The 8,764-nt window shown below is 50.6% G+C and overlaps 1 protein-coding gene across 4 annotated transcripts in view; it reads left to right on the top strand.

The window, feature by feature from the left end:
- The window catches only part of LOC113210790 (angiopoietin-related protein 2-like), a 153,222-nt gene that overhangs the window by 53,878 nt on the left and 90,580 nt on the right, over positions 1-8,764 (top strand). For 2 of the 4 annotated variants that reach the window (XM_052266161.1, XM_052266160.1), the window contains exon 4: positions 4,995-5,072. The exons of the other annotated variants lie outside the window; for them this stretch is intronic. The gene's annotated coding sequence lies outside the window, so the exon portion shown is untranslated. The remainder of the gene's footprint in view (positions 1-4,994; positions 5,073-8,764) is intronic. 4 annotated transcript variants of the gene reach the window in all.

Below are 8,764 nucleotides of genomic sequence, written 5' to 3'. Positions count from 1 at the left end.
AAACATTTTAGTATACAGTCGCGAGGAGTCCGTTTGTGTAACAGCCAGATTTACTTCAAGTATAGATTTTCTTCAATTAACGGGAACGGCCCTTTTTCCACATGCATTCACATTTAACACACGGTTGATCCGTTCTATGAGTACCAATGCGAAGTGCAATGTAGACAGGCGAACCATGGCGACTATTTAATAAAAAGCTCAATCAAATGTACCGAGTTGGTAGCGGCGTGTTCTTGAAGTAGTGTGGACGCATTCCGAGCGTAGAGTATTTGAACGGGGTGGAGCACGCAGCGGGTCAAGACCGCCGCTCGGTAACGACGCGCTGCGGGAGGCGAAAATAAATATTTATAGAACGTGCACCGGTTGGGTGGGAAAACGGAGCGGGCGGACGGACGGCTGGACGATTTATGCCGCGTGCAGGGGAAATGATCCTCTATCCTCTGTGCATGGGGAATGATCCTCTATCCTCTATGCATCCTCCTCCACCCTTCTCTCTTTATCCGCACTGCTGCGCTTTTCACATTGTAACTTACACACACACACTCTCGCGCAGAAACACATTTAAGTGCAAATTATTGCGGGGTCGAGGACGGAGTGCGTCGTCGGCTTTCTCGCCCTCGCGCCCAGCCCCCGAGAGGAATGGGTGCGGACCCTGTTGGGAGAGTCCCAAGGGTAGCCAACGCCCGTCACTAAGCAATGCCATTTGCAAAGCGAAGCTGCAAATGCCCAATGAACTGGTTTGGATTTTTATATTTTTGATTGTAGGTGGGGAAGGGGGTAAATGTAAATATAAATTTTCAATTCAATGTCCTCGTAAAGGCACGAAAAAGCCCTATAAACGTGAGAAAAATAAGTGCAATTGGCAGTGGTAATGCCTCTAAGGCAGAAGGCAGTAAATACTTTTTGTTTTTCTATTTTTTTTTGCATATATTGCTATTTTAGTGACGAGTTCAGAAGAGATATCTGCAGACCTACCCAAAAATTTAGTAACTTTAGGTTTGCAACAGAAGAGGAAAAATATTTTGGTAGTGCGAATAGCTGGCATCCTGCCACTACGCGACACTGTGCAGCATGCCTCGATTCTCTGAATCAGATCAGAGGGCGGTGTGCCGCCACAGTGTTTCATTTGCACGTCGCTCTCGCAAAAACTTATGGCACAAAAGTGGTATAATGCGACCGATAAAGTGCGTGTGAGCGGAGCAGCGGCGCTCACACACTCCCGCATTAGTCTAACCGCGCTTTAAATCGCTGCCACGCCTCTCGCATACTTGGGTGCAAGTGCATAGTTTGAGAATCCTCCTTTTTTCAGTCGCGTTTAGCTCCTCTGTGTGCACAATTTTGTGTTTTTTCGTTTATCGCACGGAAGAGAGGCGCAAGACCGAGAAAGTTGTCTTTTGGCTGGCGGTCGGTTCTCTCGAGTCCTGCCTAACTTAGACTACCGTTGGAACAGCTAGACAGCAACCGTCCTTTCCAAACGAGCAAGGTACTTTGCACTTTACTCTTTCTTCACGCCCGGTGTCACGAGCTCTTCATAAATCCGGGGGTTATAGAGGCTCGGCAGAGGGCATAGTATGGCGTGGCAGTATGTCGCTGTCTGATTTTCTTTCTCAGTATTTCCTCTTGCTCAAGTATTCACTGTTTGCCACTTGTGGAATGGAATTTATTTTTAATCACTATGTTAGAGAATCTGTTCTTTCATATTTTTTGTCGTTGAAAGTTCTTCTTTTGCACCCTTTTTAATACAAAAGTTACCTTGCCTTGATTCAACAAAGATCTAGTTGCTTAAAAAAAGAAATGAAAAAAAAAAAAAAAACATTCGCTGCGTGGTCGACTTTGCTATGAGACCAGATCTTATCTAGGGAAATCTGATTTCCAACACATTTAAAATTATGCCAAACAACAAAAAACGGGTGAAGAAGGTTGACAACATTTGTCAAGGAAGGCGTTACGCTTGTTTATTTTTACTTTCAACCATAGCAGGTTAATTCGTGTGAAATAAATCAGAGGAAACTATTACGGGTTTGGCCTATGAGCGATTATAAGTGTCAGGAAAATCGACTTCACACTAACCTTAAGTTCCACAATGGCACAATAACTACGTAAAAACAGACATTTTTTTCAAAAATGACTTGATTACAAGCATTTTCGTAAAAATTGAAAAAAGTTTTTATTTTAAAAAATTAAAACAAATTCTGGTGTTTTGTGCTAGAGAGTCCAAGACGCTCATAGCGTTTGGTGGGCGCGCGGCGACCCGCGGTGCAAAACAACAAAAGCGGAAATCGGCTAAATTACATCTGGCCGCTGTCGGGCGACAGTCTGCGACATTCTGCGGCCGGACGGTCTGTGCCGCGCGCGGGACGGTCCCGGACGGCCCGGAGGAAAGCGCTGATGGTAATTGCGGTCTTATGACTCTATACTTTGCAGCCTTTCCCTCTCATTGCAATGAGCCGTTTGTCAGCGCCGCCGGGCCGCTGAGAGGTCGTTGCCGGGTCGTGCCCTATCGGGGCGTCCCCCAGGGACCGGTGTCCTGCGAGCGACACTTTATTTACACCACAGCCCGGCGCGCGCTGTGCCCTTATTTACACCGCAGGCTATAGGGTTTCAACAGCTGACTGCACCGGTATCTCTTCTCGCACGCCTGCTCACGACCGTGTGGGCGTGAGCCCACGCCGCCACCCCGCTCTTCGGCAGCAGGTCTAGTTTGTAAAAACGAAATAAAATGGCCGCGCGACTGCTCTTTTGGGGCCGTCGGAGGCAACCCGATACCTTGGCACCGTGTGCGTAAAACTCGCGCGTGAGCCTTCGTGATGCCATCATCGGGGCGCGCCTCATTCAAACTGGATCTGGCGCCCTAGCGGTCATTTAGCCCACCCGGCCGGCCGGCGGGGCACAGCCCCGGCCTTCACATTCAGCGCCCAGGCACTGCATTGTGCTGCACCGCGAGGGAAACGGCCGCGGCCCGGCCGCCCGTGCTGTGTGTCCGATGGCATAAATGCCCATAGCATAGGCTGCCGTTCGCTCTATGCTGCCATCCGCTGCCGTAAAACGCCCCGATATCGAAAACAAGCCGTCGCGGCGATATCCTTTCCTCCCATTCGCGGGTCGTAAAGGCGAGCGCCGCGGCCCGACAAGCGCTCTAAATTAATTTCGTGCGATTGTGTTTACGGCCGTTTGACATTTCTGTTCGAATTGCTGGGCGCGCGTTAGTATCCGCCAGCTTTGTGGCCCCGTAAAAGGGAATTGCATAAAAATTTGAGGCAAGTTATAGGCTAGCGCGCCCGAAACAATGGCAAATAATGGAAGTGTAACTGTTTGTCTTTGTTTAGCAATGCGTCCATGTCGCCATTTGAGTGCGCCTTATTGCAGTTCACACCTGATGACGGTCCTTCCGGCCTGCAGCAGCGGCAGCTCATGCGGCGCTATGCATAACACATGCCGTCCCGGGCGCGGTGGGCGTGGCCTCAAACGGCTTGACTTTGAGAAGAAATTGCGGGGCTTGGCGTTGCTGCACTCGGCCTGCACTCGGCCTGCACACGGCCTGCACAGTTCCGCGCGGGAGTGAGCGTTATCTGAACAGCGCAAACTCGGCTCTCTGAGTCTGCATAGAGTTTTCCTGGTTGCGACGACGATCGAGGAGTAAGACAGTAGATCTACGATTTCCTTCCTAATTCTTATTCTGGATTGGCGGTCTGACCAAGGACTCTTTCAGCAGTCGTTAGAATTCTCTGGTTTCCGACACTTTTAGGGGAGCGAACTGAACTGTGAACCCCTCGAATGTTAAAGAAGCCACGCGCCGACGGCGGGTTTCCTTGCATTGACCTTTTTGGAGGCGCTTTTCTTCACCCGACCGGCATTGACCTGTGACGAACTGTGACCTCTTCCAGGCAATTAATTAAAGCTAAACTAGTGGGAGATGAGATTCGGTGGCACTCCCCATTTTAACGATGTTTCAATCCGGCTGTGGGCCGGTGTGGGCCTCTGTTTATCCATCGGCCTCTCTCCTGGTCTGGCCGAGTCGCTTGCTCCGCTCCCTCTTCGGCCTTGGATTTGTGATTTCCCACCCTCGCCGTAAAATTATGCCCCAACTACTTTTTTGCCGCGGGTGATGGGTTCCCCCTGTGCTCCATAGCGCGCCACGCGTCCAAGGCAGTACTCCCGCCCGCGCCACCCCCGCGCTGCCCCGCCCCACCCTCGGGGGGTTCCGAACACTGCAACCGATTGGTAGAAACTGCTTCACCACACACATGTATATCTGATCGGTTTGGTTTCGTGTGCGCCGGTGGCGACGGCCGCGCTGTGTCTGGCTGCACTAGTGCCGTTGGAGCGATACGTCGAGGAAAAAGGTTGTGGCGATTCTTTTGAAATAGATAGGGGCGGGACGGGGCGGCACTAGTCCCTTGCCCGGTTGTTGTATCGGGGAACAGCAATAATGTATCGCGCAGTCACATCGGGAGTCCTGCAGTTGGATAGCCCGAAGAAGTAGTTCGAGCAGAGTCTAGCGCTGCGCCAGCGACATGATTATGTTAATGCTGTTGTAAGAAATACTGACGGGAAAAGTTTTCATGTGAAAGGACACACGGTAACAAAATAGTTTCTTGACTTTCAAGACCTGGTCTTAGATGTCAATGGTGGTCTCCATAAGATCAAAGACCGGGTCTTGAAATTTAAGAAACTTCTTTTGCCGTTGATCAATCTACGGAGAAAAAGTTTGCGGCACTATATGTCAGAACCAGAACCATATCGTATACCTTCCATAGTATTGCCTGAATTTGCAAATTTTGTTTGTGCTTTAAAATTGTGGTACACTTTTTTTTCTGAATAATAACTTAGTGGTTCCTGTAAACAGCCCTAATGGTACGTGGTCCGTGTGGGTTTGAGTCTGTTGCGTGTTGCAACGAGAATCTGTATAAGAAAACAAGAAAAATGTCACGGATGGTGTTTAACTATCCATGAACCACGTGTGTAACGCATTTTTCTTTTTCTGTATGTTTCAGGTTGGTGTTCCGCCTATTGAATTGGCTTTGAGGAAGGTGTCGAGTAGACAGCGTTTTCGCAGCTTCCGTCAGTTGTCGGTCAGTCAATCCGGCGGGACAGGAGGAACACGCCCCTTCAAGGCGAATCTCCCGCCCAGTCACCACAAAGTAGTGATGCTAGTGCAAAAGCCCTCCGGGCTGCGGCGGGGTGGGTGGGTCGCTGTGATGTCACGCGTCCTAGCCACGCGCGCGGTTCAGCTCTAATTTGTGACGTTAGCAGCTGACCTCTCGCTCCGGCGGCGTCGGTCGTAAATGAAGATGGGGTCACGCCTTCCTGCCTTTCAAACCCACGAAAAACTGAAAGAAAAACTAAGCTTTTAGTTTACTATTTAAATTTATTGCTCTTGATCGAATCGAAATACCCTGGCACAGCAACAGCAAGACCATGAAGGCTAGAGATGGATTTTGTTTTAAAATGTCCTAAACTGCATGGTAAATGTGTGCAAGCCCCCCCTGGCCCCTGGTGCACGACGCCGGCCGCCTTTGTGCCCGGCTGCTGACACCTCCCCCGCACGCCACCACTACAACAACTAGTTGAGAACGCAAAAGCCGAGCGAGGTGCGGTTTCCCAATGTTTTAAGGCAACGCGCTGCTGTTCTGTCGCCGTGTGGTGTCGCCGCCATTGCGACACGCCATTCAGTCGCCTTCGCCCCGAGTCTGGGGCGATGAATGATATCGCGCATTCCGACCAAAACGCGAGCAGGCGAGTAAGTCAACTGTGGTGTACGCATACTTGCGTGTGTGAAGGGAGGGGTAGGAGGGAAAGTGGTGGTGGTGTTGGGGAGAGAACGGTGTACTTTTTAAAATTTTTAGGGTTTACCTTTTTGCTCTTATCCGTGTACGGCTGTACGCTCGTGTCACCCTGCGCGTTATGTAACATTCGCCTGGTTAGTTTGAGGAAATTCCGGCTGCGGCTTAATCCCGGCGATGCTTAAACCGAATCCGAAACAGTATTTGGTACGTGCGAGCAGGAATCGACTGCCTCCGGCGTGCTCATCCGACTGCACCGGGCTTCCTACATACGCTCACCCCAGATGTCTAACGGTCCGGAAAAAATATATATGATGTGAGTCCGGCCGCGGTGGCGCGCCGGGAACGTAACGCCGCCTGCCTGGGCTGTACACACAGTAGTAACGATATCGACATTGACGTATACCGGCGGTATAATTTTCGAGATTATACCCGCTGCCGCCGTCGCCCCACGGCGCGTCTTGTTGAGCCACTGAGGGACGTGTTCTGTCCGTAAACCGATTATTACCACTAGGGCAGCGGGCGCGCGAGCCTGCCCGGGCCACTTCCTCATCCAACCGGACGAGCGCGAGTAGTGCTCTATGGAATACTCGAAGGGATCATTTTGGTTTTCAATAACCGTGACACTATTTTTCTTCTTAAGTATGGTTGCCTGCGCATCTCTTTACTGTGAACGGTTAAGAGAATAATAATTTTGCCACATAGTGAAAACAATGTTTGTTCTTTTGAAGAAAGAGAGAAAACTCTAAGGAACTTCTACAATTCGAGGAAAATTTCTCAGATATCGCCTCAGGTTTTGAGGGAGGAATCTTCTCAAAAAATGAGGAAAAATCCGACGTCTGAGAGACGTCCTTGAAATCCGAGGGGTATGGAACTGGGCCAAAAAAGTAAACACGATTGTGTTCAGACAATCATTGTTCCAGATCTGTGTATGATTGTGTCGAAGATGATTGTCTCTGATCTTTTCAGATTCTGAGTAAATATTGGGACCTATTTTTTAAAAAAAATCTATGATTTCTTCCGATTTTGTGTGATTGTTTCCGATAATGTGTGATTGTCTACGATTTCGTGTGATTTTATAGATTCCGTGTGATTGTTTCAGATTGTGTATGATTGTGTCCATTCTGTGTGATTAGTGTATGATTGTGTCTGACGTTTCTGATATTGTTTCAGATTCTCGAAAAGTATTGTTACATATTTTGTAACATTGTGTCAGATTGTGTGTGATTGTGTCGTGATTGTGTGCGATTGTGTGATTGGTTATTCCTAAGTACACATATTCTTGTCCAGTCCCACACTTCTCGTTGAAATTTGAGGAGTTTTCCACAAACCAAGGCAAGTTCCTCAAAGTTTTCCCTTTTCCCTCAAGTAAAAATGCGTATGCCCGTCCGTTTTGCGGCCTGACCTGATGTATTAAATCTCTCATCATCAGTTTCTTCCTCGTGCTCTCCTTCCCGGCGGCGGCCGGGTGGCCCCGGTGGCGCGCGCACGGGTGTGCGCGAAGGCACGCAGAGATAGGCGGCGTGTTCCGCTAATGAAATCAGACTATACACCCTCTTTTTATTTGTGTTCCTGGTTGTGGTTCTGCATTACTTTGTAACGAGCCGCGCTATTGGATTGATGAGAAACCGCACACACCCGGTTTATACCCAACATCAACTCCAAATCAGTCTCGCCGTGCGCACTTATTTTCAAATCAAACAAGTTGGAGACCTCGCAGCTGTTCGTCGGGTATACTCCGGTCGCGAGTGCAAATATCACTGTGCCCAGTTTCTCGAGTGTATCCCGCTGCGTTATTTTCAGTTCCAAAGGCGCGCCGCGAAAGTGCGAGACGCGTGCGCGTGTGTCGCCGCGCAGCATGCGCGCACCGCGGGGGGCAAATAATGCCTCTATCTGTCTTACGTCGCGCAGAGAGCTGGACAGACGGACCACGTCGGGCAGACAGCTGAATGAGAATCGGCGTTATTTCATTGACGTATAGTGCTGCCGCTGTCCAACACTGGACACCACCCGCGGCGCCGACAGCGCGACACGTCCCGCGTGGAAAACGGAAGTGGCCAGTGATATCCAGTCCGTCACGTTCTGGCAGGACTCTCTCTCTCTCTCTCTCTCTCTCTCTCTCTCTCTCTCTCTCTCTCTGTCTCTCTCTCTCTCTCTCAGACACGTGTCCCTTGTCGATCACTACCGCCGCACTACCACGTATAGGCGCGCCGTTGCGGACGCCATTCAACCGGTTTTCGGACACTTGCTCGTCCCCCTGGCTGGCGCTGGCCGGTCTGATGCTGGGGACCGCTGCTCCACCCGCACCGCGGACCACGCCGCCGCCGCGATCGCGTCATCGGAGCCGCGCCCGCCTTGCACCGCCACCGCGTCACTCTAGACGGCGCTAGCAACATCCGCTTCCTATGGTTTTAACCACGGTAAATTCAAACGTCCGAATCATACTCTACTCTAAACTCTCCAGGCGAAAAATTTTCCTAGCCTACAAAATGGCTTGATGTCGGCAGCGGGCGACGCCTGTTACCCCCTCCTCCAGTTCAGTGAGCTGTTATGTCCCCGGCGCCCTTTCGAGTGCGGCCCGACCTGGCCGCCCGGCAGTCACCTTCACTCTCATCTGGGGGGACTGCATAAGCGTGTGTGCTGCTATGGCCATTCTTCGGCCCGGGTACAGTCGCGATGCCGTACCCGCGACGCGTGCTATGCATTTTCCATACTGCTGCGCTTTCCCATCGCGCCGGCCCTTCTGCGCGCCTCTCCACGCGTCTCACGCACCCACAAAGGAAGGGTATGAGAAGTGTTATGCGTGGTGACTGTATTGTGCCCTTCCCAAGTTTGCGTGCCTTTTTAGGCCCCCGTTAGGGGTGCCTATTGCTTTCGCCCGAAAGTTTTTTTCTTTTTATTCTTGACGATGGCCCCTTATGGCAGAACCAATCGTGCCCAAGCGATTTGGACAAAATTTTACTCAAAAATACTTCGAGAAA

The sequence above is a fragment of the Frankliniella occidentalis genome, unplaced genomic scaffold (genome assembly GCF_000697945.3).
Source record: "Frankliniella occidentalis isolate FOCC.00 unplaced genomic scaffold, Focc_3.1 Scaffold36, whole genome shotgun sequence".
NCBI lineage: Eukaryota > Metazoa > Arthropoda > Insecta > Thysanoptera > Thripidae > Frankliniella > Frankliniella occidentalis.
This window is presented reverse-complemented; position numbering and strand designations above follow the sequence as displayed.